At 36.2% G+C, this 22379-nt stretch overlaps 1 protein-coding gene across 5 annotated transcripts in view; it reads right to left on the bottom strand.

The window, feature by feature from the left end:
• Positions 1-22379, bottom strand: part of LOC138064098 (3',5'-cyclic-AMP phosphodiesterase 4D) — a 402077-nt gene that overhangs the window by 207667 nt on the left and 172031 nt on the right. The window contains exon 1 of one of the 5 annotated variants that reach the window (XM_068925078.1): positions 7419-7436. The exons of the other annotated variants lie outside the window; for them this stretch is intronic. The gene's annotated coding sequence lies outside the window, so the exon portion shown is untranslated. Of the gene's footprint in view, positions 1-7418; positions 7437-22379 lie in introns of those variants that run through there. 5 annotated transcript variants of the gene reach the window in all.

Genomic DNA, 22379 nt, shown 5'->3' with positions numbered 1-22379 from the left:
GCTGTATGGAAAGGGAAGTACATCAGTATCATTCTCTGAAAATACAGCAGTAAAATAGCAGAGACAGCTACTGAAGTAAGACTGGTGGCACACAACTACTAGTACACATTAGTTCATACCATAAAACCTTCACATCTAGGCATTTCAGCAAAACCACTATTTTTCATGAAGCACAGAAGTGGAAGTAAAGAACAGTCTCCACATGGTCGTAATATTTCTATTAGGATACTAAGCACATATGGCTCTGGAATCAGGCAGTTGCAAACTCACGGGAGCATATGTTAAAAAGAAATGGATATATCTCCCAATCTTCCATTTTGCATGTATTCAACCCCTGCAATGCTAATAGGCAATATTCACGCTTATCAAATAGTGAATATGCCCCAGAATGTAAGCATCTGCTTCAAATTTCCTGGCTTTTGTTGATTTGTCCCAGTCATAAAGCTATTTAAATGTACATTTCCATTACTAAATAAAAAAAGTAATAATGATGCAGTTGCTGTGCTTATCTATCCACCAACATCTGCTGCTTTATGGCTGGTTCTTATTATTTACTTTTTGCAAGACATTTGCTAGTTAAGATCCAATAAGCATTTCTAATAGCTGTTTGATTTTGCTTTTATTGAAAATTAGTGAGAGGTTAAGGAAAATATACAATTGTTCTATATGCTTACACAATCCATATATCTTAGAATTTATGAAGACAATCTAAGATCCTGGTGGAGAGGCTTGCTAATGTTTTTATTTCTTGCTGCTGATTTCATTAAAATTTTATATGCATGATTTGAGAACAGTGTTATGATGGATATTTACCAGATGAGTTGCAAGATAGACTAGGATTACTGAAAATGGAAGTAAATAAAAGTAGGAACATATCATACATGGACCTTTTTCTTGTCAAGTAAGCTGCAGATATACAATTGACTATTGTTATCAGGTAGAAAATCTTAGCTTTTTTTTTTTTTTTGTATAATGGGAGAAAAGGGGACTAACCTAAGTCTAATATTCAGCTCATTTTCAGTTTTGAAAGCACTGGCATTAGCCAGATCTCTGGCCTGGAAATATAAACATATTCTAGCCAAACTCCTGAATATATGCTATCAGGCACATGCATACAAACTATCAGAAAGACGCATAAATGAATTGCCTTTGCAATTTTTCTAAGAAGTTTGCAGCTTGATTTAAGTAACAATGCCTCTGTATTACTTCCTTAAAGGACCCATAAGCCAATAGGAATGTTTCCAGCTTCATTAACTGCAAAAATTACTAGTTATCTTTTAGGCAAGGCTCCGGTGAAATTCAGTGATTTATGCTGGAGAGTCAGATGATCTAAGTGTCTCAAATGATCTTAAGCCTAGAAAGCTCTGAAAAATTTCTACCACATTAACTCATCTGCTTGAACAATATGCTAACATTAATTCATTTAAATAATGTTTTTCTTTTGTATTGCTGAGAAATGCATGTTAATAAAAAAACCTAGGAATTTCTTGACTATTCAGTGAAATCCAGCTACGTGACTGAAAGGGGCAGATTCTTCACACTAACAAAAATAGAAAAGCAAGTGCCAGCTGTAGAAAAAAACAGCCACTAGCTTTGCCAAATGTACAAAAGAACAGAATGCAGTTTGTTTCTTGATATTTTCTTTTCTGTTCCAAAATAATCATTCTAGAACACATCCAGAGTTCACACAGTTTGCACAACAGCTCTCCCATCAGAAAATAAACATGATACACAGCTTCAAACTGAGTGATAGCTGCTGTCACTCAATATGCCCAGTGTTGCCCACTGATCCCAGAGTTCAACTTTCCTTTGTGCATTCCTACAGCCCTTTCTGAATACCACAATAATAAGAGCTCAGTCAGCAGCTCAGTCTAGTGGTTGCTGTGACAGATTTCCATCTTCTTCTCTGTCAAACATGTTGCATACAGCCCAATGGAGAGGGAGGTCATTATCAGCCATGTTCTAGCTTTGAAAGTGAGATTAAAAACAAAAGTTTGACAGCATTTGCTGAGTATAAACTGGCTAATTACTGCATCGCTGTTAGGAGGTCTAGCTACAAGTATATTAGCAAAAAGGTATACTTCTGTTGTTAACCTCTTGCTTTATTATTTTGCATTACTTTTTGTAGATTTTAAATTTAAAGGTTAAATCTCTAGTGTAGTACTGATTCACAGAATCACAAAATGGCCAAGGTTGGAAGGGACCTTTGGAGATCATCTAGTTCAACCCCCCTGCTCAGGCAGGGTCGATTATTACTGATATCTCAATACGCTAAGATATTTTTATCCTAAAAATTAGAATTTACTGAATAATGTTCGTCAATGTAAGTATTAAACGAATTTTAACCATTTTGGTTGGCAAATAACTTGTACTAATATCCTTTCACTGCAAATATACTGGACATTCAAAAAAATACGCCATATAGTTTGAACAAATATTTTCACAGTTGAAGACCTCCTCAGCCAAAGTTTGGGGATTTTGTTCCATGAATCTGCCCAGTTGTTCTTTGTTCCCTTGGAAACTTTCAGCATTCACAACATCCTTTGACAAGGAATTCCATAGCTTAACTATGCGTTTCATGAAAAAATCCTTTCTGTTTCCCACTTACTCTGGCTCATGTTTTGTAATTGTACTAACAGAGATGCTAAGCAGTCATTTCCCATTCATATTTTTCATGATTTTTCTCATACTTGTCAGACATCTCTTTTTTAGGCTAAAATGCCCTAATCCTTGTTACCATTTCTCAGAAGGTTTTCATATTTTTGATCATTTGCTATCTTTCTCTGTATCTTTTTTGACTAAGCTGTTTTTGAGATTGAAAGAAATACGAGCAGTAAACATTCAAAATGAGGCCATATCAAGGATTTATATAATGGCATAATGCTGTTTACCTTTCCCTTCTCTATTCCGCTCCTCAGAATTCCTAACACACAATCTGCTTCCTTGACTGCTACAGAGCACTGAGACAATGTTTTCATAGAACTATCTACTAAACTACAAAAGATTTTGTTCCTGAATGGAAACTGGTAGTTGAGAGCCCCTCTATGTGTAGGTAAAGTTCAAATTCTCTTTGCCCTATGTGTTACTTCATATCTACCTGTATTCAATCATATCTGCTGTTTTATCAGGTATTCAGCACTTCGAGGTCCTTCTGCAATTCTTCACAGTCCTGTTGACCACTTCTGTAGATACCTTTGAAAGTTATTTTGGAAAAGGATCATCACGTTTTGTGATCCGCTACAACCTGTAAGTCCTTTCCTAGCAGCTGCTGATACAGCTGCCCACCTGTTTGTATTTGTACAGTCTATTCCTGTTTCGTAGGCACTTTGTGCTTGTTGGTATTGAATTTCATCCTGATTTGATCTCGACTATCTCGACTAAGCCTTTGTAACCCTTTTCAGATTGTAGTGATCCACACACACTGCAAATACTTCCTACTTCATCACCCAAAGATCTTTGCAAAAGCTCTTTTAATTCACCCTGCTCGACATTTTATCTTTATTTGCCAAAAATAAATTTAAACCATTTTGCACTAATGTAATCTAAACCACATTTATCTAGTTTGCTTGCAAGACTGCCAGGGGACAGTACCATAAGCGTTCCTAAAATCAGATACACAAAATCCTCAGCTTTTCCCCTAATACTAGGTCAGTTATCTTGCAAAAGAACAAAGTCATGTTGGTTGGACATAATTTGTCTTGCTTAATCCATATTGGCTGTCAGTGTTCTTTTCCACTTAATTGTCCTCTAGTTGTTTATAAATTGATTGTGTGATAAATCATTAACTATCATTGTGGGCATAAAAGGCAAGGCTCAAATATGCAATTACGCTTAAAGAGACACCATTCTTCAGCAGAGTCATAAGAACTACTGGTGTGCATGCTTTTAGGCTATCACAAGCCCCAGGCAAAATATTTTAACTTTGATTTCTGATAGATGAAAGATGATGTATTAAATCAACTAAAAAGTAGAAATAACGGAAGATATTTCTGCCTCAGTAAAGTGGAGAGTACATTAACACACTGGGCCAAAAATATGGCTGGTTCAGGAATCAATTCACAAACAGATCAAACAACCCTTTCTGTATCAGGAAGAGGGAAGCTGAGAGCTTGAGTTTTATTTTGTGACTGCAGGTCTGTCAGAGCCCTCATATCTCAGTAATGGAGTTTGAAAGCATGGCATTTTTTTCTTCACACTGCAAAAAGCTAGAGGCTCATTGCCACAGACCAGCTGAAAAGCAGTAACTCAGTCCTATGTCTCAGCTGTTAAGATGACTGCTGTACAGTTTCTTCGGTCAACTTTTTGCCTAACTTTTGAACGACAGTGCTATGTTTGTCCTTCCTATTCCTCTTCAATCTATCCCACTATATGAAAATCTTGTAGATAAATATTATTTATTTAGCTATTTCCTTAAATGCTTTCCATTTTAAAACACTGAAAGAACATGACTGTGAAAAATATAAAACTAAGTCAATGATACAAGCTGCTTTTTATTACAATATTGTCTCAAACGAAACATTTCACTTTTCTTACTTACTGAAGGAAATGGATGACTTGAAGTTTCCATACTCTTGCTGACACAATATTTCCCACTATATTTCAAATTACACTTTAGCAAATCCCCTAGTGGACAAATCTACCATAATTCCCTCAGGTGTTTCCCCAAAATTTCCCCTAGTCAAGGTCATTTAAAATATATCAGTACTTGGTTTCAGCACGTTACTGTCAGAGAAGGGAAAGTCTGAATGAGTCTCTACCTGTAGGATAAGCTAATACACAGAAAAATTACTTAGTTGGTCTTTGAGATTTTTTTCAGCCATTGATATTAGCCATACAATGGCTAATACAGTTTAATAACTGATTAATGAGCTACACTAACTGCTACAAGCCATGTACCCATCAAAGGTTACACTATTGTAGTTATTGTTACATAACAATGAAGTCTTATTTCTAAACTATTTTGTTAACCCACAAGTCATTATAGTTCCTCAAAATATACAGTGCCATCATGGGGGGGGGGGGGTTAATTCTGCTTATTTTGCTCAGATTTCTTTTCCTGTTCAAAAACATCTGCTTTGTTTTCTTTTGAAAGAAAATTAATCAGTACATAAAATAAGACATGCCATAATATAGGACTTTAAGAACAGTATTTCTCCAGTAATTCTGAGTTGTGAGAAAAGTCACTAAACCTTCAGCAAAAGCTAAGTAGCCAAAAAGTCACTATAATTTCAGCCTATTGAATATAAATGAAATAAAAATAAGCAAACAAAAACTCTGACTATATTTTCCTATACAATCCATTGCCTGCGTATGGTAAGTCATTGTCTGAGCATCTATTCTTGCCTAATGGTGTTGATATCTGTGAGAACTTATTTCATTATTTTACTTTGAGATCTGCATCTCTACATTATGATCCGGCAGCATAAAAGGAAAAGTTTTGAACAAAGAAACTGAAAAAAATAGTGTATAAATGCAGGTTAGTATATTTTGTATTTCAGTATATATAAGTGGGAGGCTTTCAAGGGTGCTGAGTACCCTTCCTCAGGAAAGAGTACTGGTGCAGTTCAGAAGGGTTAACTACACCTAAATAGTGATGAATCGTCCACAAAGCTGAACTACTACAAAGCTGGCCTCCTGTGACCAAACAGGCCTGAGTAGTGATAATAAATTAATCTCTTACGTATGAACCTTTTACTCTGGCTTCTAATCAAATTGAGAACAAGTTCAGTGATTGTTCTTTTCAGAATAATATGAAAATGAATTTAAAAATGAGTAGTAAACACATCTAGACAAACTCAGAAAAACTGCAAGTTTCATATATGGATTCAATAATAAGCATTTACTGGGAGAAGAGAGGTTACAGGCATTTCAGAATCTGACTGAAGCTTCTTACCACAATAAAACTGAAGTAACTTCCAATTTAAGAAAATCACCTTTGCTCCATTTTTGGAAAGAGCTACTTTAATTCCTTCTAATCTTCAAAAAAAAAAATTACAAAAATATATGCAAAAGTATTATAATACATTTCTTTTTAGCTTCGCACATGGTATTTAAAGTATTGCTCTATTAAAACCTTATGGAGTCAAATGGATACATATGAAAGATATAAGTTTCATTTTTTAGATTGTGAAAGTTACAAAGACTTTGACCCTGTTTGCCAGCTACGCTTTGTTTGGAAGAGTTTCTCCTAATTACAAAGTGAATCCAATGAATGAGTGAAACAAAATATTAGATGCAATAATGAAAATTGTGCTGACATTCCTATAATTTAGTGGATTTTTTTTCTATTTTAAGGATACTTGAATAATATTTTCATGCATTTCTTCACAGCCAGAAGGGTTAGAAACTTAAAAAGAAACCCAAGATTCTCACCATACAATTTGTCTCCAGAAATTACAACTGCAAGTCATCCACTGAGAAGGCAGGGTTGTAATAAAAAACATGTCAGACTATGTAAAACAGATTGTGCTGTAAATGTTCTTTAAGTCACAGTTACCTTCAGCTTCTCTTCAGATACACCAATAAGCAAGAAACAAACAAAAAAACAGTCATTAGAGTCTCAGTGAGCTTTATGCTGCAGCAGTTAATCATCTGGGGGGTAATGGTTATATCAAAAGCAATGTATGTGAGAACATTTTTAATAATACCAGTTAAATAGCAGATAAGTAATAACATTATATCCATGCCTGTGAGAAGAAAAGCTAGAAGGCAGAAAAATGGATAGCTTAATGTTAAACAACAAAAACCAGAAACATGTTTTCTGCTACTGGAAATTGGCTATAAAATAAATGTATTTAATAAACTGCTACTCCAAGCTGGTGCCAGTACTGCTCACAAAAAAGAAGCGTATAAAGTACAGAAATTCAAAGTGTTGGAACTGTATTAGCCTGCACCACAGCAGTCGATATTGTGGGGGAAAAAAGAAGTCAGGACTGCTGGGATCTCCTGACGTTGAAGGCAGGGAAGAACGTATGCTTCACAGAAACCGAGTTGACCACCAAGTGCAGGAAGCAAGCTCCTACAGGCACTTTGCCCACAGAGCATCACAGATGAGGGAGAGGACAAAAGGGACAGGAATTGCAAGGTAGCGAGGGTCGGTTTGTGTTATTTACAGAAGCCAATGCTGTAACGATAGCATGGCTGAAGATAACTGCACCTTCCCTATGCTGAAAGACCAGAAGATAAAAAAGCGAGCTGCCAAACTAGCTAATCAGAGTCCATGACAACAGAGGATGAGGCAGGAAAGGAAAGAGGAATTTGCCTATGAGGAAAAGTGTTTTAAGGCAGTTTAGGATCCTTCTCGGCGTGCCACCACAGTACAATTTATGCTGATTTGAAAATACTATCATCTACTAAAGCAGCATTTATTTCAAGCACCCTGGAAGTGCTCTAAGTTATCATTTCCTAAAATAATCTACCTGATGCAGGTTTAACAGGACAAACTGAATACACGATGAGTTTTTTTTTATGATGACACAACATACCTGAAAAAGACAGTGAAAGAAAAAACAGTTTTTAGAGAGAATTTCAGTCCGAACAGAACAGCAGTACTAAAATGTTATAATGCTGGACCTGCCTCTGAATTAAAGTTGCTCACATAACCCAGTGAACAAAGCAGAAATAAATCAAATAAAATTAGTTAACTCCCTGTTACGGGTCAGCGAGTAGGGGAAGGTGGAGGAAACATCCAAGATGGTGTTTAAATGAGTCCGTTTTATATCAAAATCAGACTAGCCACATGCTCATTACATTATGAAATCCAGTTCTACCAGCTCACCTAAGCATGGCATAAGCAGTGCATGCTAGCTATGGTACCAAAGAGAAAATAAACTAGTCTTCCCCTGTACACTGAACATAGCTTCTCTGTATATTCCTTTGTAGTAGAAGAAAAAACAAGGCTTCTTTATATATCTCAATTAGAGCAAATCACTTTTTCCCCCAATTAGTTTCCAATCAAATTAATTCTTTCTTAGAACATGATGTACTTTTCGTCATGGTTCACCATAACAATACTGGGGGCTCACTGATTGTTTCTATTTTTATTGACATGAAAATACAACTAATACATGAACATTAGTCCAAGTCCTAACTCCCACCACTGTGTCATTGCAATTGAAACATTTCCATGGATACCATTATAAAACGATGAATAGCTTGATGATTTGACAAAAAACTACTTGTACTCAGACACAGACCCATATGAGAAACAGTCATCTTGCTTTGGGTGGTAATTTCACAATTTTTTGAATTTCTTCCTATTCCAGAGTGGAATCACATCAAAACATTTGGAAATTTCACACGATGCAAAATTTTTAAGGGCCTATATTTTAGGCTAATTGAAATCTATTTGGTTTTAAAAATCTGAAACGTTTCTTTTCCATTTTAGCTTTTTTAATTTCTGCTATTAACAGCCTTCAGAGGCTTCATAATGTAAGACTATAATAACAAAAATATCCTTTGAAATAGAAATTTGAAACATTTCTTCTGAAAGATAAAAAAGAATTTTCATTTTGAAAATATTCATTTTCAAAAAAGTTTTGCAAAAGGTGAAACATGATTCTGTGCGAAGTTTTCACTTTCAAGAAACACTGGGAAATATTCAACTAGCATTATTAAAATATGAAAATGCTTGTTTCAACTTTGGTAACAACCATGACAACATTTCAAAATGTAAATATTTTTGTGTATGATCTGTGCATATATGTGTATACCTTCACATATATGAATGACGGGGTTTTTCTCTAAAGAGACCTGCAGTCATCAAAATAATTCATAGTCCTAACTCCACAACCTACATATACGTACTTGTCACCTCCTGTGAGTATCTGCTTATGAAAGACGCAATTAATTCCCTCAACCCTGATATATTTTGCACTGATGACAAAAAAACAAATCAATTGAGAGTCTTCTTGCATATTAAGTAATGCATTTAGCACAAACCTGAGAGAAATTCTTGATCCACACATTCTGCAAACAACTCCTATAATTTCAAGACCCCAGAATTTCCTGAAATTGAACAGTTAAAAAACAAGAAAGTTTTTCCAAGTACGCCATATCTGATTCAGAAGTGAACTTTGCATTTGCTTGCATAAAATATGCCTAGATTTATTTATATTTTTTTGAAGTAACTGTTGCATCTCAAAGTATCTTGTTTCCATGATCTCCAGGTGTCAACTTGATGAACTGGATGAGAAAGTATAAATGATCCTACGAAACTTGAAACATTTAGTATTTGTAACTGCATTTTTTTCTAAAGTTTAGGATGATCTGTCACCTATCCAAGCGTTGAATTGTCTTGCAGTATAAAGCATAATTGGACATTTTGAGATTTATTAACTCAATTCTTTCCAGTTATATAGCTCAGCAACTGATATCCCCACCAAGAAAAAAATAAATGGATGCTACCCAATTGCAAAACAGTTCCCTTAAAGTTCCTTCTATTCACACTTCTCCCAGACAGCTAAATCTCAGTTTTCTTCTATCAGCCAAGGAACCTCTTGTCGCAAATCCACACTCAAAAAGACTAACCGGGAGTATCAGGAGCATCAGTTCCAATCACTTCCTTAATTTTCGTTTTATGAATATGCCCATTGACCTCAAAGCTTTAAAATATTTTAACAATGAATTCTACCTTCTCAAGAGCTCCTGAATAATTCTGGGCACCACCAAACTAATAAATATATTCTGCTTAGAAATTATTTACCTACCTACTTTTGCAAGTTCTGCCTTAATCTAATACAACTGAAAAATATGAAACTTACATTTTGTGCTTTTGAAATTATCTTTTGTATAGCACCTCTTGTGCTCCCTGAAAAAAGAGAGAGCAAGGACTTCCAGCTGTATGGAGTGCAGCCCTGCACTGTGGCTTGCGTGAGTTTTCTAAAGAAGATGAATTAAAGAGCTACAAAGTCCTTTGGGACATGAAACAGCCTCAATTCCTAATGCTATTTTTAATTATTTTTTAATTGATTTCATTTTGAGATTGCTTAAGAGAAAGGAGGACGAATATGGAGCAGTCTCTTTTCTCAAAACCCAGAAACTAAAGTGTTACATCAACTACTAAACAGGTTGCAGCCTGTGCTAGAACAGATGTTGAATAAGAGAGTTTTCTTTACAAGAGGCAGTAATACACTGTCTTGGAGATGGAGACCAGCAGACATATTACACCATGTTTAGTGGATGCTTGAATCAGCCACCATATTTTTCAAAGGTAGCAGAGTCTGGAATACACTCCCCATCGTGAAGATAGTTTGAAGGAGGAAATTTCCCTCGCTCATACATACAAATGAATCACTGCTGGTAAGCAAGTATATCAAGTTTCATATCCTGCAAAATGCAGTTATGAACCTGTACAACAGCCAAGTATTTGAATTTCACTAATACATACACACACACCATCCCCCCACCTTTGATGAAACTATTCTGATGTGTACTCACCAAAGCCTGGAGTCTGCATCCTTGTACCTTTTTAAACATTTAAAGGACAGAGTAATACGCTTATCCAGTACTAAACCCCCAATTAGGTCTTAATAAAAACAAAGAATAGCCAGATATTATCTTAATTCAGGGAAACTTCATTTTAGGAGAAGTTATGAATTATATAAATTTCCAAATTATGAAAAATAAACTGTGTATTCAAGAAAAAGGTTAATTTTGTAGAAAAATCATGAAACTCTGAACATACTCCTTTAAATCAATAAAGCAATTCCTTAATATGCTAAAATTAGGAAATATTCTTTAAAAAAGACTCAAAATTTCCATAATCAAATTTTTTTTATTCAGAGTAGTATTTTAAAATTACATTATCAGAAATATTGCAGAAAGACATCATCTTTCTGAAATTGGAGCAAAGTTTTCATTGCAGTTTCCACTTTAGATTTTTTATTCTCCATGCTAAAGTTCGGCTTTTTCTATTTAAAATCTGCATATAATCTTGTCATTTAGATAAAAAAACTCCCATGCTTATGTACCATATATATGCATCAAGGACTTGAGATTTATAAATATTGATCTAAACTGAAACTACTTTGAGGAAGGCATCTGGAATAAGACAGCTCTGTTCTTAAGGTAACATTTTTAGAATCTCGCTTGTGTGCCTTATACTCAGATGAGACAGGAAAAGGAAACTCTTCTAATACACTAACTCCTAACCCACTAACTAGATAGCAGCACTGTCTGATCCCAAATGGAACTTCATATATTTTTTTCCCACCAGGATAAAATCAAGGAAGACCGATACTTCTGTACAAGAAGTTTCAGTAAGTCTTTCAATTCCTTTCATAAAGGAAGTTTCTCTTCATGGCACAGTTTGATAAGATGGCATAGAAATAAATTTTGCCAGGCTGAAAATAACATCTCTCTGAAAATAACAAATATGCAAAAGTCTGTTTGTAGTTATTTTGTTAAAGCATGAAACAAATATATTTCAAATCAAACGATTTGAAATATTCCACATAATGCATAATATCTGACAAATAAGAAATAATTTTTAACCAATCAAACTGCCAGTATATTTTTGCTTGAAATTCAGAGACAACAGTAACCCTAGTTTACTTGTATTCAAAAACTTAAGTAACATTTCTTCCCTGAAAAATAGTGTCTAATTATTTATCACTGCAGATATATACAATACTGACCAAAGAATAAATATGTTGAATAAACAGATTGTTCATATCTTTGTGCAGAACAAAGATAAATTTGTACTGGTAGAAGCCAAATAAATTTTGCAGTTATCTGGTATTGTATTTTTTCATCACCTTTCTCTTCCACAGTTCAATACTGAATACAAATAGAGATTTTTTTTTTTTTAAGTGCACCCCTTCTCCCCCTTTCTCCACATACAAGCACAGAACATTTAAAGGCTGTAAGCTGTAGACAATGCAAACGTTTTGCTGAAGAATAATAAAGTCTCATACCGTCTCCTTTGCTGTTTAATATCAATTGGCTTGTTAATAGCATAAGGCGATCCATGAATGTAAGCACTCCGGCATCTAGCCACCTTCTCCAGAGTCAGGTGCTCACAGCTAGATGGTAAACTCATTTTATCCCAGTATAAGCAGTGTAAGGCTAATAGCCAAAAAGATGCATTCCTAAGAAAACTGGAAACAAAATGCTACATAATGAATTTCATAAAAGTATGCTATTCAAAATGAGCTTAGCACTCCTTTGCCTGGAAAGCAAATGCCCCTCTTCTCAGCTGCTGCAGTCACCCTCTTGGATACAGGAAGTTGGCTGCTTATTTCCATCTAGTCATACTCCAACCAATTACTGATTAAGCAGATAAAGCGGAAAGTCTTTAGCTTCTCAGAAACAGTTTCCCTTACCCCTAGGCACTAATCTTTTCTGTAATCTTTTTTTTTTTTTTTTTGGTAGAGACAGACTGTAAGCAGAGTTTGATCAGTTAAGACCAATGTCTAAAAAAGCCACAGACTGAATTTGCTTTGAAGCAGGAGATGGGTCAGTAGGGCTACTTCTGCATATATCAAATGATCTCTTTAGGAGGAGGGGAATCTATCCACCAGTACATTTGAAAAAGTCAAATAACTTTTCAGATTCATGGTATGAACTCAGAATGATTAGATTTGATATAAAAGTGATTCCAGGATTTAATCTATGTGAAGACAAAAAGATGATCATATATGCTTTTGCAAAGTTTTATTCTTTGTGGCAGGTTTCTCATTGCATAGCAGCATGTTCTCCACTAATGCAAAGTAACAATTAGCACCTATGTATGACCTCAGAAAAGAGCTTACTCTGACCAGGACCAACAGGAGTATATTAAAGTGTTGCCCCACTGTACAAAAGATGCTGCTGCTTTGAAACATTTAACTACTCAAAACCATGCATGTGATGATCGCCTTTATTCATGAAAATGCACCTACTGTGGCCCATGCTACTTCTGCCTCTATACACTGCTCTTTCAAGTCCCAACTACATAAAGCAGAAAAGTAGTACTTTAGTGGTACCTTGGAAATCACACTAAATCAAATTAAAAACCTGATGTTACACTACAACATTAGAATTTGAGGGACACAAAGGAGAATTACATCCTGCTCTGAAAGGGTTGTATCCTGGAGAACTGGAAAACAGTTGTATAGCATTCTGTGCACCTAAATCTATCTGGCTAATATTAATCCTCCTGAATGGTTGGAATTAAATCAAAGGAGGCTGCAAAGGTGGAACCCCAACAGGAAACAAGGCAATAAGAAAGATAAGGCTCCTTGAGAAAACAATGGAGCAGGGAGAGTGTTTCCAAAAGGGGAATACCCTCTGCCTGGCTCCAGTAAGGGTGGCAAAATTTACCTTTCCCAGGCTACAGAATGCTAGAAAAGGAAAAAGAACGGAGTGATAAGAGGGTGCCCAAGAGGTCTCTGTAAAAGCAGACAAGTAACAGGGATACATACCCATTGAAAGGGAGTCTGCTACCGCGAAGCAGGCTGCTTCTCTTTGACACAGAAAGAATTAATGGGAGGGATACTTGTAAGATCTGCCAAGAAACAGCTAAGATGTTGAACAGCTGGGCATGTTAGCCATATAAATTTGCTTATTTGTTTTTCTATGTGCTTTATACCTTTGAAGGGGGAAAAAAAAGTGATTCTTTGTTTGAAAAGACTGATTTGGGAGTGAATTTTACAAATTCTCAGTTCAGAAGAAACCAAAGTGAGTGACTTTGAAGACATGGACCACAGCTGCACCTACGTTCTCACCACCGGAATAGGAGAGACTGACGTCCTGGAAGGCAATCACAGGACACAGACCAAGTGGTGCCATCAAAGTGCCCTCCTGAAAGTTAGAAACAATTCATCCCATATCTGTGGCATGCTTCAAAATCCTTGTGGGAGATTGTTAAGGGACAAAAAAGCCAGGTAAAGGCTGACAGTTGTCTCTCTTTTACCTTTCATTGTGTCTAATACAAACCTCCACTGTAACAGATAAGCATTTTTCCAGGTGTTCTTAATTCTATTAATGTCCTGAAACTTTTCTGTGGGTGTAATGCAAACATAATTTTGCACGCACAAGAATTGTAAACTTAAGCTCCACTTAAGTAAATTTTAAGGAAAATTTAAGGAAAGGGGGATACATACTCATGAAAAGATAAAAAAAATGACTGAAGTGAGACCAACTGATAATATGCATTAGTTTTTTAAATATGAAAATAATAGTACAGTACACAATAATAGTACAGTATATACTATAATACATCTATTTCTGTTTAGTGTATAAGCCATCACTAGTTAAAAATCCTTTTAAAAATGAATTCAGGTTTGTACCACAGAAAGCACCATATTAGCCTAATCTAAGCCCCACTAAGCAGCAATTCTCCAACTTGCAGAAAGAAAAACACCCCACAAGCACCCTCTGTCTTTAAGCTTTTTTATTTTAGTTAAGAAATAAAAGAAAAAAGGTAAGAGAAGTAGGGAAATTAACAATCGTTTAATAATAATCTGATAAAATTCAAGGTAAGAGGTTTTAGAAAAAAGTACAACTAAAGACAGCTTTAAGGCAGTATTTCTACATATGGAACAAATCCTTTCTTTTCATGTCATGGAATAGATTTTTTCCATTTCATAATGGGTACATACACACAAGTAAAAATATTTGCTAGATGCAGAAATTGACTTAATTGATGCACACACATGTAGCCACACCACAGAGAAGATTCATCTCTCTGAGCAAAGAGTTTAAACGGGCACAGCAGCACTTCAGGAGGCAAGCGGTGTCAGTACCTTCGCAGCCGCCCGCTGCCTTTAGGGGTGCCCCAAGCAGTGCGTTCATTGGGCAGCCCTCATCTGTCTCGCCTTGGAAGAACCAGGACACGACACAGTCTCCCTCCCAGCAAACTCCCCTCGTCAGAGGCAAAACTAACATACAGGGAGATCTGTGGCAAATTCCCTCCTCCCACTGCATGTTCTGTGGTCACGCGTCAGATGAGGAGGCAGAGCGCTCCCATCTGCAGAGCGCTGGATCCAGTTCTGAAGAGCCCACAGTGCAGGATTTTTGGCTTTTGAATACCTTGTTTGGCTAGGTTTTCAGACTGGAGACAAACATTAACAAATGACATATACTTGGCTAATAAGACCACATACAACCTACAGCTTCATCCTGTTCAAAGCAATTTATATCTGTGTGGATTCAATGAAAGGCATTCCTAAATTCATTTTTAAGAGCTGCAATTTCTGTGTGGATTTTTTTACGTTTTGTCTTACTCAGCTCTTAAATTTACCTTACACAGCTGCTGTTACCTGTTTTTAACAGATACTCAATTAGTTCTTTTAACTCTGCCAGTAGGTACTTCTGCTACTGAAACCTGGGACTTCATCCTGCTGCCCTTCTAGACCTGTTTTGTTATTAAGGCTCCTACAGATTTTTCTTCCCTTTATTTCATTCAATACCCCAGAGAATCTTTCATCAAGACCTTCTAGCCTCTCCCTTACATATAATAAAGAGATCAGAATAACCACACTGGGTCACACCATAAAGTCCATCCAGCTCAGCATCCAATTTCCAACAACGGCCAAGAAACCTACTGTTTGTGTGGTGTGCTTCATAACGACAAAACCAGAAATGTCCTATAGGTAGAATTTCAGTAAGCATGTTACAAAAAATCATATTGTTCTGACAGAAAAGTTATTTAATGGCACAGAGTATCCAATAAATATAAATAATTAAAAATCAAGAGTTCTTATTAAATCCTGTTTCCAACCATAGATAGTCAGTGTCACTATATATAATGTTACTCATTAAAAAACATTAATGACATACTGCTGTAGTTACACAGCAGAACAATTGTGTTTATTCATCTTTCCGAATGAACATCTTCCTTGAACATCAGCTGCTACCACTATATTTAGAATACCAAGGTAGCAATGCAAACGTTGTTTATTGAATAGGCAAAATAAAGACATTTTAGAAATGTTAGGTCAAAAGTACCGTTAATATGCATTACTTATGTAGCATACTGACTAGCCTTTTGGCTGCTTAAAATTAAATCTGTATATTCTGTATAAGTTAAAAATAAACTCATTTATGAACCTATTTCTTAGGTATATACAATGCTCTTTTTATGTGATATCACCGTCCATGGATTTATTTCTTATTTTACCAAAAAATGGGTACGAATAAAATCAAACATGTATCACGTAATTTGCACACTGTTTATCAGGGCTGAATTAAAACTGACAACATACAGGTGAAACTCTATGTATCCCATTACTGGTTTCCACTGAGATCTAATTTTCCAAAAAGGTTTTTTCCATTAGAAATCATAATTTTAAGACGGTTATAATTTTCTAGTTAATTTTCAACTTCCATTGGTTGTTTTATTCATAACTCAATTAATTAATCAAAGTAAAAGAACCATTCAGTCCACTTTACGCTGCTATTACCAAGACTTCATGACTCCCACTGCAAAGAGTAGACCTCTCCTCTGTATAAGCTGACTACCACATGCTGTAATGTTTGAAAATGCATAATATTGATCTAATAGTATGAGTTAGTTCTACTTGACATGCTACAACCAGGCTGTCTTAAAACTATAACCTTCCTTTTTAAAAAGTAAACATTGTCCACATGGTTCTGCACACAAATCATGCGTGACAGAGGAAGAAGGAGGACATGTCTTCCACCTAGGGTAACTGATGAAAAAAGGTAGAGAGTGATATCCTTTCCCTATTGAAGGCAACAGGGCAAACAATTCTTAAAATCTACATTATGTAGCTGCAAGGAAAAAGGAGGACCATTTGCTCTAAAAAAGACTAGTATAGCATAATTATGGTCGATAGCTTGATGCTGGTCCCAACAATCTGAGTTTTTCTTGATATGATGAATTTTCACAGTACTTTGCTCACAGCACTGTTTAATCTGATCTACCACTCTAAAGATATAAGAGTAACTGTAAGAATCAGATCTTAAATATATTTTCCGTATGTTTCAGCTAGAATCTCTTTTAAGCTCCTGATAGTCTCACACCAGTCTTGAAGTTACAACAACCTCCCAGAGTTAGGCATGCGCACAGGTGAGTGCTGGTATGCATAGATACGGCAGAGCTGACTCTGCCTCCCTTTGACTCTTGGTCGGCCATCCCTGTGGCTTTCCTTGAGCTGGCTTTGGTGCTCGCCTGAGCCCTTAGTGAGCTGTTTCAAGTTGTTATTCTAGCTGAAAAGCAAAAGAGCAAGAATAACAAAAGTAAACAGTGTTTCGCTAGGCTAGATATTTGAACTTCTAGAATGAGGTGAGTTACTCCCTAAAAATGCTTGTATCTTTCCACAAAGAGTGCCTGGTGTGACATCCCCAAATATAACGTCTACAATAGAGACGTCTATCTTTAGTCAGGTGGATCCCATCCTTATTGCCCCATCTGTGGAAAGGATGAACATTTTCATTTGAAAGTGAAGCTGAAGAGAGATTAGAGCAAAAAGTCGCTATAACAACACAAAATTGAAAAATCAGGACCTTGGTATTTAAATTCAGTACCTAAACTAATTAATATATATTTCCGCCATTAATCTTCTTGAAAGAAGATTCATCTGAAAATAGAAACAATATCACTATTTTATCTCTTCAGGTTACAGTAAAGATAAATGCACAGGCCATTTGTCAAGCCTTCAGATAATATATTGCTGAACGCTTCAGAAAAGTGAATACAGGAACTAAGAAATTCTTTTCCTGGTCAGAATTCACAAAGTTATATAGACTTTGTGATGGAATTAAAAAAAAAATAGATAGAGGCTCCCCATAAAGAATAATGAATATAAAATAAAGTACAAAACAGCATTGCCTACACAGTGAGTCCTATCCATCTCCCTGCAAAAAGAGATCCTATGTACAAACTGGCAATTATAAAACTGAGGACTACCAAATCATGCATGCAGGGTCAAAATTAAGTTTAAAAGTAATAGTAATTTAATCATTTCCAAAGCTGGAATGTCTAAGTGTGCAACAGATTTTTCTTAACGTATTTTTGTGGTTTGGAATTTAAAGTAGGCTGCAGTAGATAAAGAAAATATAAAGACAATGAAAAAATTCACCAGTGTGAAAATAGTTCAGAAATCATAGTCTATACAGAACAAACAAAATCCCCTTTTCTTCTCTACCAAGATCTTAAAATCCTGCACATTAACATTTCAACTGTGACAATTAATAACACTTTTCTTCATGTGGCACCAGCCATATTGTGTTAAACTAACACAGAATTTTAGATTCTTTTCCTTGTTATCATCATCTCAATTTCTGATCTCTGCTGGAAATGAACTTCAGTCATTGGAGAGAAAATTGCATGCTGATTTGCAACTGAAATCACTAAAAAAATCTACTTTCACACACAGCTTCTGAATTATTGCATGTGGCATTGTGATAGGTATGCCATTATGATTTGCTTTTCAGAGAAAAGAATGGGTTTACTTCTCTTGCAGGAAGTGTCGGGTAGGGTTTTCTTTCCCCTTTCAAACCTTTGAAAATAACTAGTAGTTAGTCTTCCCCTCTTCCTATGTAATGGATATACCTGTTTCTGTTCTATGTCTATTACGAATAAGTTTTGATTCCTATCAAGATAAAACACACCACACCACCATCTCATAGTAAATCACTCTCTACAAAATGGCTTCATTGTATGAAATGAGTCACCACTTTCCAGAATAAACTGCAGAGCAAGTTCGGGAAAAGAATACCCTCGCTCAGTATTTGCAAAAATTACCTCATACCCCAGAGAAATGTGATGAGCCTGTGTTGAAGGCAACTATAAAAATGAGGAGAAAAATACAAATTAAGCCATTATCTCACTTTCATACTGTAAACATTCATTCACACATTCACAGTAATGTCTAAGTAAACATCTCTGCAAAACCTTTGAAGCTTTGCAGCAGACTTATGACTAAAGTTTTCCCACTTCATCACCTTAAATTTGAAAACCCGTCAAACTTGATAAAACATATAGTTTCATTAAAGACTACCAGCACAGGTTATCTACTCCTGTGCTGTCCGAGCCTTAAACGAGTGAAGAAAATGTATTCTGCTGTGCAGAGTTGATGCGCATCAGTATCTTACAAGTAAAAAGCCTAGAAGTGACCCCTGTGAACTTTTGGAAGTTTTCTACAGTTTGAAGTTAAAATTTTGAACAGTCACCAGATACATGATGCCATCCTGAGTATAAATGAAGCAGGTAAAAAGACAGCGGGAACTTTCAGGAAAATTACGCCTCAAGCTTTGAGACACAGTTAGACGACTTTTTCTGGAGGCGAGTTTGGGTAAGCTATAAAGCCGTTCCTTCTGTGAGCGTCAGTATAGAGCCTACTATAGACAGATTGTATCCCCTCAGGATGGTGGAAATGAGAAGTGCCAGCATAATCAGTCAGAGGAGATTGTAATGACATTCTTAGACTTGTCATATGATCCTTTTATCATTATACGTTTGACACTGCCGAACATCACACTGATTCTTTGCAGATTTTCAGAACTACTGCATCTCCAGGCTGGCAGTGTCTTGCTTGAATGTGGGTAGTGCAAGCCTTTATATTTGATGGGAGACATATTCAAAGATATACTCTGTCATCCTAGCAACACTGAACTCAAAAAGACCATGTGGATACTTGTAGTCCTTTTATCTATTCAAACAGACTTTCTTGTCTATTAAAAAAATCAGCTCTTTTCAGAAATAAAATGGAAGACTACATAGTGGTGTTGTTCTGCTAGAGTGAAGCAAGGCTTAAAGTAAAATTTTGAAGATGCTACTGGAATACAAATACCCTGATTAGAGTGAAATTTTGAAACCACTTTAGGAACTGATTAAGTTGATGTTTCTGTGAAGATTCTTTTAGGGAGATTTAGGCATTATAGTGCTCAAAGCCTTTCACACTCTTCTGGTAGAGGAAGTAGCCATTAGAAAAAAAACCCTGCAGAATGGAAGAATATAAGCAAAACAGTCTGGAAAAGGCTAGAAGGAGGCCGTTCATGAGTCACAAAGAAGAGATTATAAGTCCCAGGCAACAAGAGATTAACTGGTGAATAAGTACACAACAGTTACCTTAGTCAATTGTAGAGAATGTGTTTGAATGGAGTTTCTGCCATAGTAAGGTAAAATCAGACTTGGAGCTAGATGGGCACAGATTCAAAATAGTAGATCCAGTTACTGTATACAGTTACCTACAAATTTAGTAAATATGTAAAAAGTAAAAATGTGCAACAAGTTGTTACAACATGTAACAAGTTTCCATAGGTTTTATTTATTCATTTATTTTTATTACCAATGCTTAAATCCATTACAGAATTCCCCATGAGGTTTTTGCTTGCTATCCTCAAGCTTGCACAAATGGGCATGTGGTAACCTGGGCTGAGCATGAAAAATATGTCTAGGAAAAAGTTAGGAGGTCCTTTACAAGGTAATGGGCTTTTTTTCTGACTTACAGTGTATGATCCTAACAAGATGAGGTTATTGAGTTGTTATGTGAATAACATACTGTTCTTTTATGTACAGTAAGGTTCTCTTGAACATCTGCTGCATTATACATACACATTATGAACACACACATTACTAGAAAATTTTCTATCGAGACCCATACTGTTTAAAAAACATTAGAACTATCATGGCTTTTGTCCAGCAGGTTAGTTCCGTTTCAGTGCCAAAATTTTGAAGTAAAAAAAGGCTAACATGCAGAATTAGCAAGAGTTAAGTTTTGTAGGATAGTATATAGTATAGGAGAATAGAACTTCATAAACAAGGTCACAAAGTACGATTTTTCACATTTTAAGAGACTAAAACAGAGACCCAGGACAACTCTTTGTTTTCCAGAAGCCTTTGCTGAAAAATCAAATACTAGCTTGTACATCATATTTAGTGATGGACAACCTGTTCTAGAATAAATCTCTAAAGCAGGAAAAGGAAAAAAACTCAATAGATAGCCTTGCTGTCGCTCTCTGCCACACTGTGGTTTAATAAATAAAACTCCATAAAATTACCCATAAAAACAGATTAGCAGCATTAAAGTCCAATTTAAAAGTCCAGCTACTCAAAAACAATACAAAGTTAGCTTGTGAAATCTTCCTTCCTTCCTTCCTCCCTCCCCCTTTCTTCATTCCTTTTTTGTGTCCTTCCTTCCTTCTTTCCCTCCCTCCCTCTCTCCTTCCTTTCTTTCTTAATCAAATTTACGAAGAATAGTGTTCTTACACTTTGACAGTCTTGTAGTTCACCAAGCTGGGGAGGACGGAGCAGTGCATAGGCCTAAAGGTGGCTGGAGCAGGGGAGAAGATGGGGAATAGAATCACGCTGAGAAGACATTTGCTCAGGGCAGGAAGGAATGAATAATGCAGGAGAGAAAGCAAGAGCAAGGAAGTTTCTGGTTACCCAGGAATGCTGAGAGTTTCCTGCAGCCTCTGGCAAGAGGCTGAGACTGGCGTGTTAGACTGCACATATTACTTCCAGCCCCCAGCAGGAATGGGGTAAAGCCACGGGACTTTGGGAAGAGGCAGGAAGCAGCCTGCTCTTCTGAACTCAGTAAGGCAATATTAAAATTTTTCTGTGAGTGACAGCCAACACTACAGCCATTTGTTACAGGCCAGCACAGAAGATACAGACTGCCATCATCTCATTTCCCACAGTCTTGTGTTATAGGGAAAGAAAACTCTGCCTTCCTATTGCTTAGTCAGTGGAGTGATTCAGCAAAATCTACAGTAGAGCTACTGCCTTTGTCACAGAACTGAAATCAGATAGAAAAACCCAGCTCCCCAAATGTCCCTCTGCATCTCTTGTATTTTGTGTCTGCAAGCCACTATACCAAACTCAGCTACCTTCATCATCTAGATCTAACTGCACTGTCACCAGCTCTAGGTGACCCCGCTTGAGCAGGGGGGTTGGACTAGATGATCTCCAGAGGTCCCTTCCAACCTCAACCATTCTGTGATTCTATGTTTTTTTGTGGGAGAATCTCTGAACAAAGTGCATGATATTAAGAGTTTTACATAGACAAATATGCAAAGTATGCAGTACGTTACCCTATAATTATCTAATAAGTTAAATTAAATGTGATGATATTTGCTCTGAATCTGGGACAAGGACAAAGGTTTTGAGTTCATCTCAGCTGCAACAAGACAAAACAGGTACATTTCAATTTCTAGTGTTACTGGCGGTAACACACACTCACTGTTACTGCTTCTCTTTTATTAGCTTCTTCATTCAATTCTAGAGTCTACTACACTCTTCTATAGGTACACAGATTTAATTCCTATAGCAGCCCGTTAGGATAAATTACTGTTCATTTGAAGAACCCCTTTTCATCACTTAGTTCTGGGTTTACATCATAGTGCAATAAGTATGGAAATGCTAAAAAAATACGCTCAAAATCCAGTTAAAGCCCACTGTATGTTAGACAATGAAAGTTTCACAACAAAAT

This window comes from Struthio camelus, chromosome W (assembly GCF_040807025.1).
Source record: "Struthio camelus isolate bStrCam1 chromosome W, bStrCam1.hap1, whole genome shotgun sequence".
Classification (NCBI taxonomy): domain Eukaryota; kingdom Metazoa; phylum Chordata; class Aves; order Struthioniformes; family Struthionidae; genus Struthio; species Struthio camelus.
The sequence above is the reverse complement of the archived record's forward strand: the minus strand, read 5'-3'. Positions and strand labels throughout refer to the sequence as shown.